This window comes from Maylandia zebra, linkage group LG17, assembly GCF_041146795.1.
Source record: "Maylandia zebra isolate NMK-2024a linkage group LG17, Mzebra_GT3a, whole genome shotgun sequence".
Taxonomy (NCBI): domain Eukaryota; kingdom Metazoa; phylum Chordata; class Actinopteri; order Cichliformes; family Cichlidae; genus Maylandia; species Maylandia zebra.
In genome coordinates this window covers 17,123,933-17,146,687 of record NC_135183.1, presented here as the reverse complement: position 1 = coordinate 17,146,687, position 22,755 = coordinate 17,123,933, and the positions used below count along the sequence as shown (strand labels likewise).

At 44.2% G+C, this 22,755-nt stretch overlaps 1 protein-coding gene and 1 long non-coding RNA gene across 2 annotated transcripts in view; one reads left to right on the top strand and one right to left on the bottom strand.

The window, feature by feature from the left end:
* LOC101483618 (A-type voltage-gated potassium channel KCND2) overlaps positions 1-22,755 on the bottom strand; it is a 104,444-nt gene that overhangs the window by 53,619 nt on the left and 28,070 nt on the right. The gene's annotated exons all lie outside the window — the stretch shown is intronic.
* Positions 8,370-22,755, top strand: part of LOC143413139 (uncharacterized) — a 190,470-nt gene continuing 176,084 nt past the window's right edge. The window contains exon 1 of the long non-coding RNA XR_013093725.1: positions 8,370-8,445. This is a non-coding gene — a long non-coding RNA (uncharacterized LOC143413139). The remainder of the gene's footprint in view (positions 8,446-22,755) is intronic.

The window sequence follows — 22,755 nt, the reverse complement described above, 5'->3', positions numbered from 1 at the left end:
CTGCAGACGCACTTTAGCTTCAGTGGAAACAGACGACAGGCTCGTCCTGTATTAAAGCAGAAATGTTAAAAATGTTCTGTGTAGATTTCATGATGTAGATGACTGATTTATAATAAGTTGCATAATTTCATGACTAAATATATATATAGTTTGTGTTGAAATGTCTTTATTTGAAATGTACATGTGTAAAGTGTAAGAGCTAGTGTCTCGTGAGAATACCAGACAGACACTAAGTATCGACTGACAGAAGATCTGGTGTCAGTTAGTCTGGTTTATTATACCTGCTGAGTTAACTCTGTGGTTCCGGTCATTTCTGTAAGAGATCGGAGACTCAGAGAGGAAACCAAAGAAGAAGTCAGAACAGTGCAGCAGGACCCACAGACCTGCGTCTGCAGCTGTAAGAGTGTGAGAGTCCAGCACCTCACTCGACCCACCTGGACTGAACCTAACCGACAGCAGCAGACTTTATTCACCTGTTAATAAAATAGAAACGCATCAGCACCGTTTTATTTTTAAGGCTGAAATATAAAAACCTCACAGAAGTGCAGGTTATTCGTTTGAATGCCTGGACCTGACCCAGCCTTCACTTCTGCTGCATTAAACACGTTTGAAGCGCAGCTTCAATATCCTCCCTGTCAGCGACTTGTTGTTTCATGGCCGTTATCTCAATCGAGCAAAGGGAGACTTATTAAATTTCAAATTCCTCCCAAATGTCTCACATGCACAGCCCCATTGGTTCTTTGAACCTCGGCTTGCCGACGTTGCCGACTACAACTGCAGATTATTTTTCAGACAACAGCCTAGAGCTTCAGGGGGCCAAGGATGCAGAGGCCCCCAGGGCAGCACACTATCAGCACCTGTATAAGCTCGGCTATTCACAACAGCAGCATCAACACGTTCACACACCCCTGCACAGCTCTGTACTCACTCACTGAATCTCATCAGATCCACAATAACAGTGAGCATTTGGAAACACACCTCACACGCATAGTGTTATACTCTCGGCCACCTGGGGATTCAGTGTTGAGCCCTCTGCTTCCCCTGATGGGCCGACTGTTCCACTGGGAAATACAGTCATCCAACCGCTACCTCACATGTGGAAGCAATGACATAAGCAGTGAAAATGGCCCATTTTTCCCCGAAATGTCAGTGAGAAAACCCAGGAACAAGAAAATTACATAATTCAACCAGAGTGTGTGAGTTAGCTTCAGTTTTACTAACATGAAAAGATGAAATAACTTCAGGTGAAGGTGACCACAGACTCGCCTGAAGTAGGTGATGTTTGCAGTTCAATATTTACATCGTTTACACCTTTAAAACGTTTAAATGTTCACTCACGTCCACCTCGAGTCTGCAGGGATGAACAAACCAGCATGACTGAAGTTTTATTTATGTCCTTATGTAAGAAATCTCAAACTGTCAGATGATTTCCTGATCTAACGAAAGTCTCACTGACAGGTATAACTACAGGTGAGCACCCAGACAGGTAAAACCAGCAGCGGAACATAGAGCAGCAAGTGATTCTCATGCTAACAACATTTCTGTGATATTACTTTTAAATCTTCATCTCCCTCATTGTTTGCAGGGGCTTGCTGTAGCAGCTCGCCTCACAAAGACAAGTTTTGTGCACGTGTGGCAACCCCACATGACCTCATCAGCTGACATTAAATACATTAACATGAGTTAAGGATCGGTGATGATGAGGAAGCAGCTCAGAGTTGATGTGAAAGAGTGCTACAGTGGGACTCAATCACTACACACACAAAGTCAGAGTCATAAAAACACAAGGAGAAACTAAAATAAAGTCTTTATGTCTTTGTGTTGTGATAACATCTAAGTGTCTGATAGAAGCGATCGGGAAACTTGGAGCTCTTTTTGTTCCGTAACAGAACAAAGACGAAGTGAGAGCTGCTGAGAGTGCAGCATCAGCTGCTCTGCACTCATTAAACTGTCAGAACAGCGACATATACAAACTGCTGGAGGAGAAAATCACAGTGAGATGTCTGTCGCTTTCTGCTCTTAGCAAATAAACCTTTTCCCCCTGTTCCCTCAGAGCACGCTCCATACTGCACTGCAAACGACACAGCACACATAAAAACTGCTTTAGCCTGATACGTGCAGATGGAAACATGCTTCAGTCGCAGTCTTTGAAGGCCTGCCCCTCTCCCCACGATGATGCACTGTTCCCAGGAAATAAACAGAAGCACACTGTATTGTTTGAGCCACAGGAAACGTGATCATTTCCACTAAACTGTGGACAGTCTGGAGGCTTAAGAGTTGCTGACACGCAGGTGTTTCCAACAAATACCCAGAGCCCAGGGAATGGTTTTCTTTCAGTGTTTCCACAAAATAAACTGGACCGTGCTACTGTGTTAGGATGTGGATTTAGTGTGAAATTAAATGTTTCATATACAAAAGTGCACATGTTGTTTTAGGTCTTTCCAGTAAATACACAGAGCCAATCATCTTCAACTGTCATCATCAGGGTATCAGTTAACAGGGGGTAGTTCTTGGTGAGTAAGCTTTTTCCAATAAATATACTGGATCTTGTGAAGATTCGACAGCCTGAAACCAGGAGACAAATCTGCTGCAGAGATGAAAAGAGTGGAACTGACTGGTGTACTGCTGGCAACCAAACTGCAACAATCCGAGACAGAGAGGCTAATTAGCTGTCACGTTCGAGGGAAAGTTCATGAGCGCTGAGGTCAGCAGACAAAAAGAAATCTGAGAGATCTTTAATTTTAGCCCTTTGTAAAAACAGAAAGTATTGCTCTGAAAAAATAGAAAACCACATTTACCAGAGCACAGGTAAAGAAACACCCACAGCAGGGACACACGTACACTCCATCCAGAAGAGAGTGAGGGTGGGTACATCAGCATAAGGTGGAATAAAACAAACAAACCTTTAGTGAGAGAGAACAGCAAACCCCATAACCTACAGGAAGTTATGCTAATGAGTGAAAATGATCCATCGCTCTGTGAATCCTGGATCTTACTGCTTTGTTACGGCCCGGGCCTAAATGAACTGGGGGTAACCACCAGGGGCTCGTCCGGGATTCGGACCACTGTTACTATGGAGGATGTGGGGTCAGCTGAATTTCCACATAAGTGGTGCAAATTTCCAACACATCCGTGTCTATTAGACTGTGGTTTCTGACGGGAGTCCAGACTGTGAAACAGGATTCATGTCTGAGAGAGGGCTGAGGCCAGGAGCAGCACTGTGAGAGCAGAAGAGGTATGAGCTCAGGTGAACAGGTGAGTGAAACATGGTTCTGCTCATCTCTGGGTGGTTGAGAGCCAGAGCTGATTCAGGGTCTGAAAACCATGAATGTGACAGTCTGACATGAGCAATAAGCTGCGAGCTGTGGAGGAGGCTCAGCAGGAAGGCGAACAGATTCGAATGTTTCAGCTTCACTGTGGGGTTTTTATGGAGAGCAGATGGAAACAAAGAGACTCCTGAAGGGAGCTCCATTAACATGTGTCTGTAGAGTTTGGCTCGAATTCTGCTTTCACTTCATTAAAGCGCCTCCCAATGACTCATGGTATGAATTGGTGCTGTATAAATAAAGCTGAACTGAACAGGATTTTTCAGGATTACTTCTGCAAATACCAACAGAAAATACCAAAATCTGAGAGGTTGCTGATTGACGAGGAAAAACTCTCAACATGCCTCTTTTTACATCTGCAGTTTCATTATTGTCTTTATATGGCTGATATTATGCTGCTTCATGTGTGCTCTCTCTGTCAATCTCTTTCAAATAAACTGAACATGTACGGTCTTCACACGGTCCAACATCTCCATCATTCACAGCTTCCTCTCAAACCAGCAGTCGTCTCTCTGCGATTAGAGCAGATCTCCACAGCAATGACCCCTGACCCAGCCTTCAGCTGATCCTACAGGATCTGACATGTTATATTGACTAATTATGTAATACGTGCATGTTATATTGATCAGTTTTTACCTGCATATGAATTTTTGGAGGGAAATAAATAAGAGCTGGATGCCCAGGTCATGCTGAAATTACCATTCTGCAGGGTTCAACTAGTTATGCTCAGATTTGATTAATTTGAAAAGGAAAAGAGTTGAGAGAAAAAAAATGGAACATGAAAACTGTTGAAAATTAATGAAGTGACAACAAAGCAGCATGTAAAATCAAAAAGTCATTAACAGGGTTACAGAAGGAGGGACAGGACGCTGGGAACAGCAGAAACAAAGCGCTCTGTCAAAATCTCCACGTCAAACTGACAGCAATCCATTTATTAAAACATCATTCAAGATAAACCTCTAATAATTCATAAAAACATGGAGCTGTGTGCAACAACCTTTAATCTGGACACACTTACAGTGGGGCAAAAAAGTATTTAGTCAGCCACCGATTGTGCAAGTTCCCCCACTTAAAATGATGACAGAGGTCAGTAATTTGCACCAGAGGTACACTTCAACTGTGAGAGACAGAATGTGAAAAATAAATAAATAAATAAAATCCATGAATCCACATGGTAGGATTTGTAAAGAATTTATTCGTAAATCAGGGTGGAAAATAAGTATTTGGTCAATAACAAAAATACAACTCAATACTTTGTAACATAACCTTTGTTGGCAATAACAGAGGTCAAACGTTTACTATAGGTCTTTACCAGGTTTGCACACACAGTAGCTGGTATTTTGGCCCATTCCTCCATGCAGATCTTCTCGAGAGCAGTGATGTTTTGGGGCTGTCGCCGAGCAAAACGGACTTTCAACTCCCGCCACAGATTTTCTATGGGGTTGAGGTCTGGAGACTGGCTAGGCCACTCCAGGACTTTCAAATGCTTCTTACGGAGCCACTCCTTTGTTGCCCGGGCGGTGTGTTTTGGATCATTGTCATGTTGGAAGACCCAGCCTCGTTTCATCTTCAAAGTTCTCACTGATGGAAGGAGGTTTTGGCTCAAAATCTCACGATACATGGCCCCATTCATTCTGTCCTTAACACGGATCAGTCGTCCTGTCCCCTTGGCAGAAAAACAGCCCCATAGCATGATGTTTCCACCCCCATGCTTCACAGTAGGTATGGTGTTCTTGGGATGCAACTCAGTATTCTTCTTCCTCCAAACACGACGAGTTGAGTTTATACCAAAAAGTTCTACTTTGGTTTCATCTGACCACATGACATTCTCCCAATCCTCTGCTGTATCATCCATGTGCTCTCTGGCAAACTTCAGACGGGCCTGGACATGCACTGGCTTCAGCAGAGGAACACGTCTGGCACTGCGGGATTTGATTCCCTGCCGTTGTAGTGTGTTACTGATGGTGACCTTTGTTACTTTGGTCCCAGCTCTCTGCAGGTCATTCACCAGGTCCCCCCGTGTGGTTCTGGGATCTTTGCTCACCGTTCTCATGATCATTTTTTTTTTTTTTTTTTTTTTTTTTTTTTTTCTAAATGACATCAGAAACAGCAGTATGCGACATTACGTGATGGCAGAGCTTCAGTTCATCCTTTGTCTTTTTTTTTTTTTTTTTTTTTTTTTTTTTAATAAATAGGACAGGGGGAATGAATGAGAGAGAGAGGGGGAGAGAAAGAAAGAAAACCAAAGGGGAGAAGAGACGGTGAGAAGGGGGGGGAAGAGAGAGAAAAAAAAAAAAAAAAAAAACTCCTGGGTCACCTGTATGGAGAAAAAAAACAAAAAAAACAAACAAACAAAAACAAACAGAGGAGACAGCAAACAACAAAGAGCAACATAATAATAGAGAAAACAAAGCACCATCACAATAAACTAGCTAGTCATAGATATCAGTATTTACTAAGTAATAAACGATATTGTGCAGCACGCAAGATAGACAGCGCACAGTGTGCTTTGAGGCAGCAGCCAAGAAAGCTTTAGTCCGCGTCTGTGAATACCCATGTGTGCATACCTGTGTGGATCAGCATGCTTGCATTCCAAAGGTTTCTCCATGTAATGATCTGCTAGGGAGTGTGGGGGGGCCACAGCCCCGTCCTCCAGGGTGTGAAGCGGGTATGGAGGAGATCAAAACTCCAGACATCCAGAGGCCCCCAGAACACAAGAGACCATGGAAGACCAACAGAGGGGCAGCCGCGCCACTGTCCCAGCAAGAGCTGAGGAGAGTCCCAGATGAGGGCTCGCCCAGCAGCCGCGGAGCAGAAGTCAGGGGGAGTTGCAGTGACGCGCCCGTGAGCTCCGCCGGCCCCCAGCTGCGCCTGAGTGACCGAGCCCTAGGCCGAGAGGCCGGGGGCACCCCACCTCCAAAGGGGCCCGAGCGAGCCCCAGGCCCCAGGCCCCGACAAGCGGCCGCCAAGGAGTGAGCCGGTGTGTACCCGGACGCCCACCCCCAGACACAAAGAACCACCAACACACCGACACCTGAGGGAGTCCGCCACCGGCAGGGGAAGTGGTGGTGGGTGGAGATAGGCCTCCAAACCTTGGAGGGCCTGAGGTGTCCCCAGAGAGGTGGCGTCTGATACCCAACCTGACATATAGACACAGACATACAGGCACACACAGACACAAACATCCATTCCCACCCTCATGCTCTCATATGCACTCACTCCACACTCAACCAACGTGGAGACAGACATAAAGAGACGCTGTACGCACAATCACACTCCCCAAGCGTACTCTACAAACCGGGTCTAGGTACCCTTGCCCCTGGAGGGGGGAATTGCACCCAGACCCAGGTGGTGTTACCCTTTTCCCTGCGGTGGGGAGAGGCAGACCACCCCGACTCCGCAGCAGCAGGGAGGCCCCACACCCCAGACCGCAGTCGGACGGCCAACTCCTCCTACTAGCCCTCCCGCTCCAGCAGGCCGCAGAGAATGGGGGTGGGAGAAGACTCCAAACCTCCCTCCACCCGCTCATTGTAGTGTTGATGCATATGTGTTCTAAGGTGCAATTAAAACCCAGGAGGGCATGGAGCTACCTGCCAAGGAGCAGCAGGTAAGCGCATAGTCCCTCCTGCTAACCCTCAATGACTAAGTGTATTTAAAATTGAGAGGTGGGCAATGACGTCAGGGGTGAGGTATACACCCTGATGGTGATTTGGACTCCGTGATTGTGCCCACCCCCAAGATCCTATATGTATGTGTAATGAGAGTGTGAATAATGTGAATGTCTAAGTTGTGGGATAAAATTGAGGCAGAGGCAGCCAGAAGGGGACGGGGGGGGGGGGGGGGGGGGGGGTAGCCTCCTCTGCACCCTGGTGACATACCCCCACTCCAAGGCCCTGCATGTGTGGGTGGTTGTGGAGGAGCGGGAAGAGGGAGGCAGCTGGAGATGGGGAGGGAAGGAAGGGAGGGGCAGGTAACCCCTCCCTGGGGCCAGCTCCCCCGCTGACCCCAGTAGGCACTCCCACCCTCCGCGACCCGCCAGGGAAGGGGGGCCCAGGCCCATCAGACCGGGGCCCAGTGCAGTAGCGCCCCCCGGCTCCACAGAGCCCTGGACAGTCCACCCAACCCCACCACAGAGAAAACTGCACCCACCCCACCAACCACACATCTTCCAGACTACATAAGACGGTAAACGCCCAGGCTGAGATCTTCCTCCACCTCTCCTGTATCTCCCCCTCCTGCAGAGAGTTCCTGAGAGAAGAAAGCTCCTGCAAGATGTGACCATCCCCCCCACCAGTTGAAGAGCCCCCCAGGCGGCTCGATGCACCGGCGGCACCCTGCTCCAGGGCCGGGCCCCCATGCACCCACCCGCCCACAACCCCGGCAACACACCAACCAGGACCCGAGCCCCCGAGGCCCGGCCCGGGCCCCAGCCCAGAGACGGAGCGCCCCCAGAACCTCACGCCCATCCCGGACCCACCCAGGGGCAGCCAGGTTGCCAGGTCAGTAACCCACGTCCGTCAGCACAGACCCTCCCCTCATGATCATTTTGACCCCACGGGATGAGATCTTGCGTGGAGCCCCAGATCGAGGGAGATTATCAGTGGTCTTGTATGTCTTCCATTTTCTGATGATTGCTCCCACAGTTGATTTTTTCACACCAAGCTGCTTGCCTATTGTAGATTCACTCTTCCCAGTCTGGTGCAGGTCTACAATACTTTTCCTGGTGTCCTTCGAAAGCTCTTTGGTCTTGGCCATGGCGGAGTTTGGAGTCTGACTGTTTGAGACTGTGGACAGGTGTCTTTTATACAGATGATGAGTTCAAACAGGTGCCATTCATACAGGTAACGAGTGGGGGACAGAAAAGCTTCTTACAGAAGACGTTACAGGTCTGTGAGAGCCAGAGATTTTCCTTGTTTGAGGTGACCAAATACTTATTTTCCACCCTAATTTACGAATAAATTCTTTACAAATCCTACCATGTGAATTCATGGATTTTTTTTTCACATTCTGTCTCTCACAGTTGAAGTGTACCTCTGGTGCAAATTACTGACCTCTGTCATCATTTTAGGTGGGGGAACTTGCACAATCGGTGGCTGACTAAATGCTTTTTTGCCCCACTGTAACTGTGGGGTGGCTGTGGCACAAGAGGTCAAGCAGGCCATCTACTGATCAGAAGGTTGGTAGTTTGATCCTTGGATGCTTTAGTCTGTGTACCTCAGTATCCTTGAGCAAGACCCTGAGTTTGTCCCAATGTGTCCACAGGGCTGTGAATGGTACATAGGAATGTTTGTATGAATGAGATGTGTTGTATAAAGCACTCTTATGCATAAAAACCCTTGACTGTAGAAGCAGCATGGTGTAATACTGTCAGCAGCAGTCAGAGAGTGGCATCTGTAAGCTCCAACCCACAAAAGTCCAAATAAATCCTCTGTCACGGGTACACAGGCAGTGCCTCAGAGGTACTGCAGTTAAATTCCTACAGGTACACTAAAATACTTTGTTTTGTGAAAGTGCATGTCAGGCAGTTGTTTGTCTCCATGCCTGAACAGATAAAAACAGATAAAAGCACAGAGCTGTGTGTCTGATAAACTGTCCTCAGATCCGCCTCTGACAGCAGAAACCTGCTATAAAGCTTTTTCTGCTGTGCCGACAGATTGCCATGTCTCGAGGCTCCTCCAGCCGCAAAAATGAGAGATCCAGGCAGGAAACAGATCTGCAGCTTTCTAATCACACTCTCCGTCTTCTTCTTCATGTTCTACATACTTTATTGCATTTGCTTCCTAATTTGGGCCGAGGAAGTGGAGGCTGATTGCATTGCAGGGTAATCACAGTGAGCCTGAGGGATGCTGCTGTCGCCGTGGAAACCCCCTCATCTTCCCCCTCCTGCGAGGAGGTTTTCTACCCGTTTGACTTCATTTAGTTCGGTTTGCTCATCAGCGTGTGACTCCCTGCAGTCAGAGTGCAATAAAATCTGCAGAAGCATCACAGAAGCACCCCATTTGTACGAGTGAGAGCAGCCTCGCTGTCACAGGCTGCCGTCTAACCCTTTAGCAAAATCTTTTTTATCTCATTTCAGCCTCTCAAATGAGCTTTAGTGGGTTTCACAGTCTGTGTGCCTTCAAACACCTTTTATCTTTTGATGTTTGGTTAGGTTTCAGAATCAAATCTGCTCCATTAAAAAAGGCAAAATGCTGGAAAACTTCAAGGCTCAACTCCAGCGTTAACCCTCTCACACAGGCAGCAGCAGCATCTTGCCTGAGAAGATCCTTCTGGTCAGCATGCTGCTGTGCTGTTAGCAGGTGTTAGCTGTTAGCTTTATAATACTGAAAAATCAGGGGTTGGGCTAAAACAGAGGCCTCCACACAGGAAGAGCCAGCATCCGAGGAGTGAACAGAGGAAAGTCACGATGCAGCAATGACAGCATCACAACGTGAGGGGTACCGAGTTAAAGTGACTAAAGCCACTATAAGAGCAGGAAAGGACGCTAGTGGTTGATAAGTGGGCAGTAAATACATCAAAAGCTTCCCTGGAACGACCAATCATCAGCTACGAAGTGATATACAACGAGCCAATGGCGAACTTCAGCCTAAGTGAGACTTTTACAAGTCCAGTATTCTCAGAATTAAACTAAGGTCCTCAGCATGGCAGAGGAAAGGCTTTAAAATCAGAACTGATTTGGCTGTAGACGATCTGAGGATGACAAGCTACTATTAGAGCAGCTGTCTCTGAGTGGACATGTACCTGAAGCGCTTCCTGTTGGGTTTTTGGCTGTTCTTGTCAAGTGATTGCCGGTAAATTTCCCGCTGATGTAGATTTACTCACAACCCGTTCTCACTCCCAAAGCGTAACATTTTATGCTAGGTGACAAATCGTCACCATATTACGTTTTCGGCTACCCACCACGTTCCTAAATGACGACCTCGGAAAAAGAGGAAATATGAGAACCGTCCGGACTGAACCTACACATGTTCGCTCTTTTTCTTCAAATCGCTTAGAAACACGCTATTTAACATCATTAAAGTCCTGGTTAAGGTCAGGAATAAGGTTATGGTCAGGGCTAGGGATAAGGTTAGGTTTAGGGCTGGAATACAGGGCTGGAACGTCTACTCCCGCGGGAGCGTCATTGCACTGGATTCCAGCCATAACCCGCCGCGTACCATAAGAACGCCGAAGGTCTCCTTTCGCGTTCCTCAGGAACGCCGCGGGACGTGACAAAACGTCGACATGTTACGCCTCGGGAGTGAGAACGCTCTGTTACTCACTAAGCGGCCACGAGGAGCCTTGGGGGTACCAAGTGATGTGATAAACTGCGAGCATGGACTGAAGATCTCAGTCTGATTGTGAGGTGAAGAGTTCCTCTGTTCCCGCTCAGAAATGAAGGTGTCATGGTCCTGCGACCATGACTCAGTGACTTTATGTTTATGTACTTATTGTTATTACTTTCATTATTATTCATGGCTGTTTTGGGATGGTTTGTGTTTGGGATTTTAGACACTGGGTTCTGGGTTTGTGCTCCCTCTGTTGGTCCCTGGTGTTAGTGTTCCCCTGTCTCGTCAGGTTAATCAGGTCCAGCTGTTTCCCCCATCTGTGTGTGATTTCCCAGTGTCTCTTTGTGTATTTATAGCGTGTGATTTCCTCTGCTCCTCGTCGCGTCACCTGTGTTCCTACCTGTGTTCCTACCTGGTGTAATCCTCTGCGTGTTCTCCCTGCTGTTCTCCCTTCATGTTCAGGTTTGCCACTCCTCTGTGTAGTTTATCCCAGTTTAGTTTCGTCCTTAGTTCTGTTTGCCATCTCCACTTTGTGTTTGTTATTAACAATAAATCACCCTCACATCTGAATAAGTGCTGCATTTTGGGTCCTCCTTCCACTTTCCACACGGCCGCTGCCCCGGACCGTGACAGTAGGCTGTATTTAACAGCTGAAGGAGGCGCACTGCAGACGCTGCTGTAAGTGTTAAAGCCTTGGATGTGTGAGTGTTATCGGTGCGCCACCGGCCAAGTGTTCTTTAAACTAATCCGAGGACATTTTTCCTGTTTGTTTGGTTTTTATCTCAATCTGCTGCAGCTCACTGACCCACTTCATTTATCTCTCCTCTTCATCTCACTGTGCTCTCTGTGGAGGCAGATTCAGATTCTACACCCATACACATACACACACACACACAAATACACACACACACAGGCACACACACACAAATACACACACACACAGGCACACACACACATACACAGATAAATACACACACACACAGTCACACACACACATACACAGATAAATACACACACACACAGACACACACACACAGACACACACACACACACGCAGACACACACACACAGGCACACACACACACACGCAGACACACACACACAGGCACACACACACACACGCAGACACACTCCCCTCTGAATCTGAAAACACAAACAGCAGAAAGTGAGGAAGTCTGGCGCTTGTCATCTTTACATTATTTATACTGAGCAGGACTTAAACTTAAACAACTTAAACATAACCTCGACATAACCTAACTGAACTTTCCTCCAAACTCAGTCTTCAACGTGTAGGTGTATACTAATCCTCTGAAGCCTGATCCATGAAATAATTCTAATTTTAAAAACTGGAGTGTTTATAAATTTATACATTTGAATGCTCGAGTACTATTTACTATATGTACTATATGCCCTGGGGCGCCTCTGTCAGTGCGCCCCAGGGCAGCTGTGGCTACAATGTAGCTTGCCATCGCCAGTGTGTGAATGTGTGTGTGAATGGGTGAATGTCTGAATGTAGTGTGAGGCGCTTTGGGGTCCTTAGGGACTAGAAAAGCGCTATACAAATGCAGACCATTTATTTTTGTTACATTTTTTTAATGTTAGTTCTTCAGGGGATAAAATCGCACTGATGATGTTGAGATCTCAAAACCTCATGCATCAAATATGATACTCTTGGGTTACACTTAGGGCTAGGCGATATGGCCAAAAATCCATATCACGATATAATTTGAAGCACGTGAGGTAACGATATATATCACAATATATTCTTTTCTTCTGTATAATGTATTTTCCACACTATAAGGCACACTTAAAATCCTTTAATTTTCTCAAAAATCGAGAGTGTGCCTTATGTATGAATTCTGGTTGTGCTTACTGACCTTGATGGATTGTCAGAGCATTAGGGCTGCCGTAGTGAGGAGCTTCATGGAGTAATCTGGGTCCAAAACTCTGTCCGCTTCAGGTCCCAAATCAAACGAACACTGAGAGTTAAAAACGGTCTAAATTCTTTCATCTTTAATAAAATCATCAGCGTTGCTGCTTTAGCAGGTGTAACAATTAAGTTTAACATCCAGGCATCCATGAAAACAGAATTTATTAAATTTAATGGAAGTTAGAAGTTAGAAGTTAACAGGAAGTTAGCTCGCTAGTTTACACCTAAACATTTCATACCATGTTCTGATGGAGAGATTTTTGAAACTAATTAAAACGTACAGCTCTGCTACCACTTCCAACATAAATGAAGACAGAAAACTAAACTGCAGTGGCATTTGTAGGGTTACTGAAGTTGGGTTAGCTGATATATAATGTTGTGCTACGTGATTGCTAGCGACACTGCTATGTTAGCATAACATTGGCACAGTGAAGCTGGAGGATGAACGCCAACTTTTTTCCACTCGATAAAAGTTAACGTGAGGGATTCTGGTGGTCAGGGACAAATGCAATCACATAGCAGGATGCTATACATGGGCCAAACTTCAGTCAGGAGAACAACTGAGATCATTCATCCACAATACGAGGTTAGTTTTAATATATACTTCTTCCCACTCCCTTTCAACATGTAAATTAATCAGAACGTTTTTTTTATATGTAATTTGTATAGTATTTTTTTTCTCTCTTATTTTCTTTTCTAAATGTACTTGTATATTGTTCACATGTTGAAATAAATTACCAATCAATCAATCAATCAATCAATCAATACTGCAACAACATGGGAACAGAACAGCTGCGAGAGAATTCAACATTAATGAATCAATGTTACGGAAGTGGAGGAAGCGCAGTTTTTGGCTTTCCCCATATTTCAAAAGTGCTTCATCTCTTTGCTATGACTGTCGCCTGGCATAATTTGCAGATGATAATGGTTGTAGCCGCTGCCATGCTTTCGACCAAAACAGGCGCAGCTTGATGACATCATCAACATGCGCTATCGCGATAGAGCGGTATAGTCAAAATCTCTATCGTTGGCCAAATTTATATCGTTTCTATCGTATATCGTTTCTATCGTATATCGTTTATATCGCCCACCCCTAGTTACAGTGTTAATTTAGAACAATCCTACTTAATTTAAGCCTTGGTTAATTTAGGTTAAGTACATCTTAAGTCAAACACATAAACACTTAATTTAAGTCAGACTAACTTCATTTGTGTCCTGTAAAGTTACTAAACTGTAATACGGCTTTAACCTGAGCTCTGCTTAAGTCAAATTTAGGTTATCTTAAAACCTACTATATAAATCAATCAAGAAACTATGTCCTACTTGATATAAAGTTAAACATATTCCTAAACATAGATCAGGGGTCCGTTTTTCGAACCTCGCTTACTACATCCAAGATCAAATGACACATCCAAGATCAAATCATTGCGCTAACTTTGAGCTCGCTATTCCGGTTCTCTGAACACACCTGTTGTTGACGATTAGTATAGCTGGATGAAGTAATGTGAGATCACTGGCTGGCTTAAAAGGGGCTACGCATCGAAAGTAGAAACATTGATCGGCAACCCTTTGATTGGTCGGCGAAAATGTCGAAGGAGCGCGCTCAGTATTTTTCGGCAGCAGAGCAAGAACTCGATTGAGGGATTCCAGGAGTTTCAGAGTTTAATTAAAACGCAAGGGAACACTGCAAAGGCTGCAAAAGCAAGGAGAGAGGGCTGGCAGAAAGTTGCTGACAAATTAAACTCGTAAGTAATTTAATAATAATAATAATAATAATGGAGTGGATTTATATAGCGCTTTTCAAGGCACCCAAAGCGCTTTACAATGCCACTATTCATTCACTCTCGCATTCACACACTGGTGGAGGCAGCTACGGTTGTAGCCACAGCTGCCCTGGGGCAGACTGACAGAAGCCAGGCTGCCATATTGCGCCATCGGCCCCTCTGGCCAACACCAGTAGGCGGTAGGGTAAATTTATTATATTATATTACATTATATCCTCTTTCACATTAGAGCCACAACAGGACCCACTAGAACATGGGAACAAGTAAAAGTGGAATACAAGAATATTCTACAGAATGGTAATATTTATCACTTATATTGCTTTTAGTCTCTTGAAAAGAGACCCTGAAATAATCTGCTTGTTTGTTTATAACAGCAACCAGGAAAAGGGCAGAGCAAAAGAAGACAGGTGGTGGTCCTGCACCCCCTCGTCAACAAGTTGGTTAAGTAAATAATACCCTCACGGGAAAATCGATCTCTCTCTATGAGCACACTGTCGCGCTGAGCAAAAGGATCCTGACTATCCCGCAATATACGCTGGATTCTGAAAACTCTCCTTATCAATCTTGCACCTTCCGCAATGGGTGGCTCGCGTATACGGACAGGACATGGCTGCGACAGACTTCCCAAATCCACCTTCGCTTTTATAGCCGTGGTCTCTCATCTTGATTACACGAAGTAATTTACAATTACTACTCTGAAATATGAATTACATCTGAAATAATCAAATACATGAAATAGAATGATTAATAGTACATTTCCCTTTTTTTTAGGAAATGACCTGTATGTATCTGTATGAAATCAATGAAAGGATCAAGTACTGCATTATCTTTAGTTACATTGATAATATTTATTTATGGAATAACAGTGGTAAAATATCGCTGTTGCTTTCGTATAAATGAAGCGGACATACCTGAGTAGCCGCGATCTAATCTTGTTTACATAAAGTAAGCCTGCTCCCGAGCAGGTTTACGCTTACGGATCTGTTGCTATGACAGCAAGTCCCTGATGAGCTTCGGAGAACCGAACGATCCAAGATCACGCGAAATCGTCAACAATCAAATCCAGCTAACTTACTTAGCGAGGTACGAAGAACGGACCCCAGCTTAATATAATATTAACCTAACACAACTCAGCCCTGAATCTTCCCAGAGATACCTACCTTAATACCTACCTATCATTATCTAAATTAAGTGAACCTGAATGTAGTCAGACTTAATCTAAACATAGTCTACCTTAGCCTTACTTATCCTATCCCACACAGTTTCAGTCTTCAGTTAATGACTGAAATGTTTATAAAGAGAAAAGCCGATGAACTTAATCTAACACTACTACTGATGGGATGAGGGTCCAGTCCACCTGTACAGGCACAGGATTCATATTAACCAAAGCTCAGAAGCTCTTGTTGCTCTCTTGTTGCTCCTGCACTCGCACTGAAACACTCCTCTTTGTGTCTCCTCCGAAAGCAGCAAAGAAGGAAAACAAAGGGGAGCCACCGAGCACGCTCCCTGCGCTCCGGAGCTGCGGCGGTGAGCAAACATTTGAGCTGTGACAGCAGATGAAACAGGTTGTTGGTGTGTGTGGAGCTGAACACTGTTTGTTTAGCTGCTGTCAGACGGCAGAGACACACACCCGTAGGCTGACACTCATTTAGCGCGCCAGTCTACGCTCTGAGGAGCTCGAACACATAAAAAACATCCGACGCTCAGTCTCTCATCACTCCAGTAATATTTCCCTCAGTCTGAGTGGGGTTAAAAACACTTTCTAACAAACACTTCACAGAAAACTCTGTACATGGTCCCCGGGCCTGGGGCTATTTAGGGTTTCCGTCCCTGATTCTGGTTCTGCTCGAGTTCCAGATTCCTGTTTGAGTTTTGATCCATGTTACTTATGAACATTTGTATTATTTATAATTGATTTCATGTGTTTCTGGTAATATCAGATCCTTCTGTTCAGGCTGTTCTTTCAGTTTTGTTTTTTTTGTAGCTCAAAATAAATGAAACGTTATTTTAGATAGACAAATGATTCTCCTGGTTAAAATTTGAGTAATCCTGAGCAGAGATGGGCAGTATCTGATTACTTTTTTCAAGTAACGAGTAAAGTAAGAGATTACTATTGCAAAAACGGTAATTAGATTACCGTTACTTTCCCGTAGGAACGCTGCGTTACTGCGTTACTAAAACCGTGATTCTTTGCGAGAATGTCTCATGACAGTGACGTAAGCGAGTGCGCCGTTAGTGACAACAGCTGTGTGCAGATCAACAATGGATCACATATAGATTGTGGGAGAGAGTATGAGCGTGCAGCGTTTAAAGCATGGAAGTACTGACCTTACTTTAAGTTTGATTCCATAAAAAGTGACAAAAACATTAGCGTCCATCGTGCGTGGGAAGAAAACTTCTTTTTACAGCGAAAAACACCCCTAAACTTCCAAGCAAGCACCGAGTGCGCAACCACGTAATGGGAAACTCACAGAGAAAGTCGCGGATTCTTTAACTGACCGCGGCACACCTGCACCAGGGTAAACCTCCGCCTGCACCACTCCTGCTTTACAGGTGAAAATAGAGCAAAAGGACCGCTAGTCTTTGACTTAATTTTTTTTCTGCTGTGTTTTACTTGCATCTGTTTGAAAGAGTGAGTGTAAACACAAAAAATATTTTATTTTATGTGCTGGAATGTGTAGAAAATAGGTTTAAATGTCAGAGAATGTTGCATATAATTAAATTTTTGCTTGATGCATAAAGTTAAAAGATTAAAACTGATAAAACAAGTTAAAAAAAAAAGATACTTTTCCATTTGATTACATTTTGTATGATGGATTATGTAGAAAAAGTAGAATTGGGCTGAAAGATCTATCGCTTTATCACCTCTTCAGGTTGTAAATTGTGTTTTTAAAAAGTAACTAAGTAATTAATTACTTTTGAAAATAAGTAATCAGTAAAGTAACGGGATTACTTTTTGGGGAAGTAATCAGTAATTAGTTACTGATTACTTTTTTCAAGTAACTTGACCAACACTGATCCTGAGTTTATCTTGTAATCTGTGGTAATCCTGAGTTCTGGATCAGCTCAGGTGTCACGGTTTAAGTTTGGACAGGTGTTTGGTTTGTGTTGCGTTTGTTGTTTCTTCATGTTTTTCAGTTTAATCATCATCTTCTGGTTCTTTGTTTCCCTTCACAGGTTCATTTTACTTCCACCTTATGTGCCTCCATTAATGGGTTGTGTTATTCCTGCCCTTGGACTCCATCAGTACATTAAAGGTTCTCCTTTCATCAGTGTGTCCTGCACTCTGCTGCCTGTCGCAGCAGACCTGTTATACAAAATATATGAAGTACACCTGAATTACTATTATTACTACTATATTATATTACTAATATTTTTCATATCTAATTTGTAATGTTGTTTTGTTTTCCATCCTCTATGTATTGCTTTGGTCTCTCTGTAACAGCTGGACATATCTCATGTTCGAGTGAGTGTGCCTTAAATTTACCTGTAAAGATTTGTACTCCGTAACATCAGGACGCCTCTGATCATCCAAAATTCACACACAGAGTAAGAGTGGGCCAAAACCAACACTGCTCTGGTCTCTGTAATATTTCCTCTTCATAACAACTCATCAAAGACGAGACTGAAGAACAACAGACACACACACACAGCAGTTTATTATATAGCCTGAGTCCTCTGTTGGGCCTCTGTGTTTTCATGTTTTATTTCTACATATAAAATGCTGTAAACACTGAAGTAACTTTGCTCCCAGACAGAAACTCTTACTGACAGAAAAATGTGACTTCACATAGAGAGTGACCTTTTTTATTACAAAAGCTCCCGAGAAGACAAGAACCTCTCAAAGATCCTCCTGTGGGCCCTTCACAGACGCCCTTCTTTCACCTGCTCAGCACTAATTACCAGCTGAGTCTGTGTGACGTCCCCACACGCACTCTGGATACACACTGATAGCCTGGCTGTGGGTATCCATCCAGTCACAAAAAGCGCATTTGGTTAAAACCGACTTTGAGGTCTTGTGACGTTAGAACGTGAACATCTGTCTGCACTCACGCTCATGACATCAGAGTGTGAGCTTTTCTTTGCATGTCCATAAGAGAAACTGGAACACTGACCCAGAGTCACTGTCGACCGATGATGTGTAATCTATTTCAGCTGGGAGGAAAACCTCTGAGCGCTCTGAGGCGTGGATTTGATCTGTGTCTACTATTTCTGCATTTCTGCGTCTTTTGTTGTGTTTTTCATGCAGCTGTGAGGCGAGCCGAGCTCCTCTCAAAGAGCACTACAGTAAAAGTTTATCTCTCATTATCTCAGCAGACGTTTGTATCGACCGCTGCGTGACGTGAAGAACATGAAACACATGTTGCAGCATCACAGCAGACATAATTGATTTTAAAAATGAGCCGCTGGCTGGAATTCTTCTCCACTCTGAACACAACAAGAAGTTTTTGTGTGTTTTTGAAAGTTTCTGTAAAAGCACCTGCAAACTTGCTCCACACAATGATTTATTCATGCGCTCAAACTCTTTGTGCTCAGTCAGTTAAAGTTTGGATCCCCTCAGCGAAAAACTCCAGAAGTTTCTCACAGAACTGAAACCAGGAGGTCCAACTGAGGCAAGAGAGAGAGAGGGTGGGGAGCTTAGCACATGAGGGGTCGGGGTATATTCTTCTACACTGAGCTGATCTTCAGCAGCTGCCTGTTGAAAAATGTAATCCACGTTTAGCTGAACTCGTTTAGGCTTCATCAGTGTTTCTGAGCAAAGCCAGGAGGCCCGTCAGGAGCGCCCGTTCCCAGCCACTGCACCACAAACCTCCCTGTGATTGCAGTCATTAGCAGGTGGCTGCCGTCACTGAGTGGTAGTGAAGCGTGATCAAGTACAACATGAACCAGAGACCGCTGCTTCCAAAGTCAGAAGCTGTGCCCTGTGAAGCGTGCTGGCTGCAGTGATACGGCAGAGGTTTTACACTGAAGGCGAACACTTGCAGTGTCAGCATCTTCATGCAACATACAGGCAACCAAAGCAATTTAAGTGCAGCTTTGGGCAAACGGTTGCCCCTAATTCCCTGCAACCTTCAGCAACCGCTCTCCAACCACACATTTCCCTGTGGCGACCACGGGCCTCAGTCTGTTTAGATCAGTCGCACAGACTGAGATGTCGCAGAGCAACGGATATCATTTTCACCTTTCTAATTAAAGACATTGACCAGCAGGCGCTAAACCTTTTTTACCTGACATGAAGCAGCGTTAGCTTCAGTCACATTCTCCCAGCATGAAGTCAGATTAAAGGAGTGCTTATTGTGACAGTAAGTGCACACAGACACAGACCCACTCAGTCCAAGCTCTCAGACAACACTCACAGACCCACAAACATCTGTGACTCAGTGTGGCGGTGAAATGCTGGAACAGCTCATTCTGCTTTTATAAAGCCGGTTTCTTTGTGTGGACCAGCAGCCCCACACGATAGAAGCTCAATGAGTAAACAGAAAAACCCTGAATATTGCTGCGTCCCTGAGAAAGGATCAATAATTCAGTGGAAGCTGATCATGCTGACAGAAAGCGTGAAGGTGCTGTTGTGTTTTCCAGCCTTTCAGTGAACGCATCAATAAAACTGGAAGAAATATTTTTCTGTTAGACGATCATATGAGCAATTCTCTCGTCTTTACCTGCAGGACAAAACCAATCAGCTCCGATCGAGCTCTGATCGAAGGAGGAAAGTGATAGTGGGTGATGCCCACCCGGGTCCCACCATGGCTTCATTAATCTCACAAACACACCGATCAGTCCGCAGAGGTAATCGATAGATTGGCCTCACAGTCAGAGCCTTGTCTTCATCACACTCAGGTTTTATTTATGACATATTTTTAAAGGAAGTCATCAGAGAGGCTGTAGAATACACAGCCGTGAACCTAGACCTCCGTTTGGTGGACGGTTTGCTCTTGTGTTGAACATCTGTTGTAGCTCCTTTAAAAAACCTGCGAGTGCTTTTGTTTTTCTTGTGTTTTCTGTGGGATTAATCATGTCTTAGTTTCTGTTATGACTTTTTCAAAATGATCTTCTATTTTACATTCTCAGGATTAAAAACAAGGTTGTAAACAGATGTTAATTGACCTAATTTATAGCAATTTTACCCCTGACGATGATTAAAATTATATTTTGTCTAAAATTCTAATCATTTCTACCCTTGTTAGAAAATATTTTATTATATGTAGTAATATTTGATCATAGCTGCTAACAGTTCCATTCTGATAATATTAGGACTGTGTTCTGTTTTATGGTAATGACTTTCATACAAGTCCATCTTCATTCTCAGGGGGAAATAACGAATCAGATGTCAGCATTAGCTCACCAGCTTTAAAACTAAAGAGTGAATCAAGACATTTCCAGCCCCTCAAACTGCATTTAGACCAATTTATAGACATCATTAATGATCACTGTTACATAACATTCAATTGCTCATGGTTTAGATGAGATGGTTATTATAAAGCATGGTCATTTTCTCTTGTTTTCTGAATGACACATGCAGTGATGAGGACCCGGAGCCCACAGAGAGCCTCTGTCTGTCTTCTGGGAAAAGGAGACTGTGTGCTGGTTAAAGAACGATTACTGGCTGTGTATTTATGGCATCCTGAGTATTCTGGTTTTCTAAAATAAAAGATAAGTAAAAAATTATTTTTGAACCCCTTGATCATTAGTTTAAATTCTGGGAAATGGGTTATTCATTTGGATTTACTCTCAGATTTTTTGAGGAGGGCTTTTTTCCTGTGCTTGGCTTGATTTTTGCACCGTGTTCACAATCTATGCTGTTTTGTGGTGAAGGTCACGGTTTGAGTGCCTTCAGTTCTGATCTGTTTTCTACTTGTATGACTGAACTCTCTGTGTTTCTTTGACCTTCTGCAATAAGAAACTAACTCTGAAATATTAGATTTCATTACATATTTGTGTTCGAGTGGATGTGAGCAGCGCTCACACAGCTCCTCTGTCTGAGTGTTTTTAAATGAACGTGATAAATGAAAAGTATTGAGGACTGAATCCAGCTGTGACCTTCGTCGTGTTTCATTATTCTGGACTTCATTCGGTGCATATTAAACCCTCACAGCAGGTTTATGTCACGGCTGCAGCTCTGCTTCCTTTAAACTGGATGTAATGATCTGATGAAGTCTCAGCATTCACAGCTCAGCGGACTCGTGTTTCTTCTGAGACTAAATGGAGAAAACATCTATTTAATTTCAGGCTAATGAGTAAGAACGAGCCTTGTCATGGTGTTATACAGACCTTCTTTAAATCGGGACCATCTGTGCACCACGGTGACGTCCTGCTGAGGGCGTGACATGAGGTCAGGCGGCCGGCAGGTTTACACTGTGAAAGCATTTTTTCAGTCTGAGTCAGTCAGATGAAGATGTGGAAGCAGAAACTAAAAGCTGATCAAGGAGTTGAGCGTTTTTTAATCCTCTTTTTTCCTGCCTCTGTCTGTGCTTCAGCTCAACTGTGAAACCTTTGATCCTTCCTCCTCCTCCATCTCCTCCTCTCAATCCTTTAAGTCCTGCTCCACCCAGACTCTGTTGACTGCTGCCGGAAAGCCCGCTAAGGTTATCGAACATTAAATCCGCCTCAGGGACAATTTGTTCTCACATTGATGAGGGTCAAAGGTCAGAGTTGGAGGTGCCGCAGAGGCAGGTATGAGCTAATCTCCAACATACAGACTTATAGTTTTGATTTTGTCATCAGTTGTCAGATACATTCAGTGATTTTCAGAATAAAAGCTGTCCCTGTCACGTAAACAAAAACACAGATAATCTGCCCAGCCCTGCTTCAGGCCACGTCATCAGACTCATCACAGACCAAAGAGTTCTGGTCCCTGAGCACCAGAAACACTGAGACAACATTAAACGCTTTGACAGATTTCTAAAAGAAGCTCTAACCTACTGCTAAGTTTAGATAATAAAACACTTCAGACGGGTTTAAGCAATAAAAATATCCCGACAATAATAACTCTCACTGTGTTTCCTGTCTCCTCCTTGAAACTTCATACTGGACCCTGATTGGCAAGAAACAAGCTGTCACAGTTAAGGTGAACTCAGAAAAAGCTTCCACTGAAAGATAAAAGTGAAAACAGCAAACGACATGAAACCAAATTCATCCATATCTACTCTGAAAAGCACAAAACTTCCAGGGAAAGCTGACAAATCTCAGCTTCACCACTTTATTCTGGGAATTTCATCAAACATGCTTCAACCTGTGACCTTCAGCACGCACTCTAATGAAGGTTTACCTGTCAGTGCTGCATGTTTGCCTGTCAGTACTCAACACTGGAGTCACATGATTTTGCTCTATAGGAGGACTGAGAAGGGATTAGTATGGATGGATGGGTAAAGTGGGAAAGTGAATCCTGTTTCATGGGTGTTACAGGTTCTGCTCAGGTATGACTAAATATCGTGAGTGTGATGCAT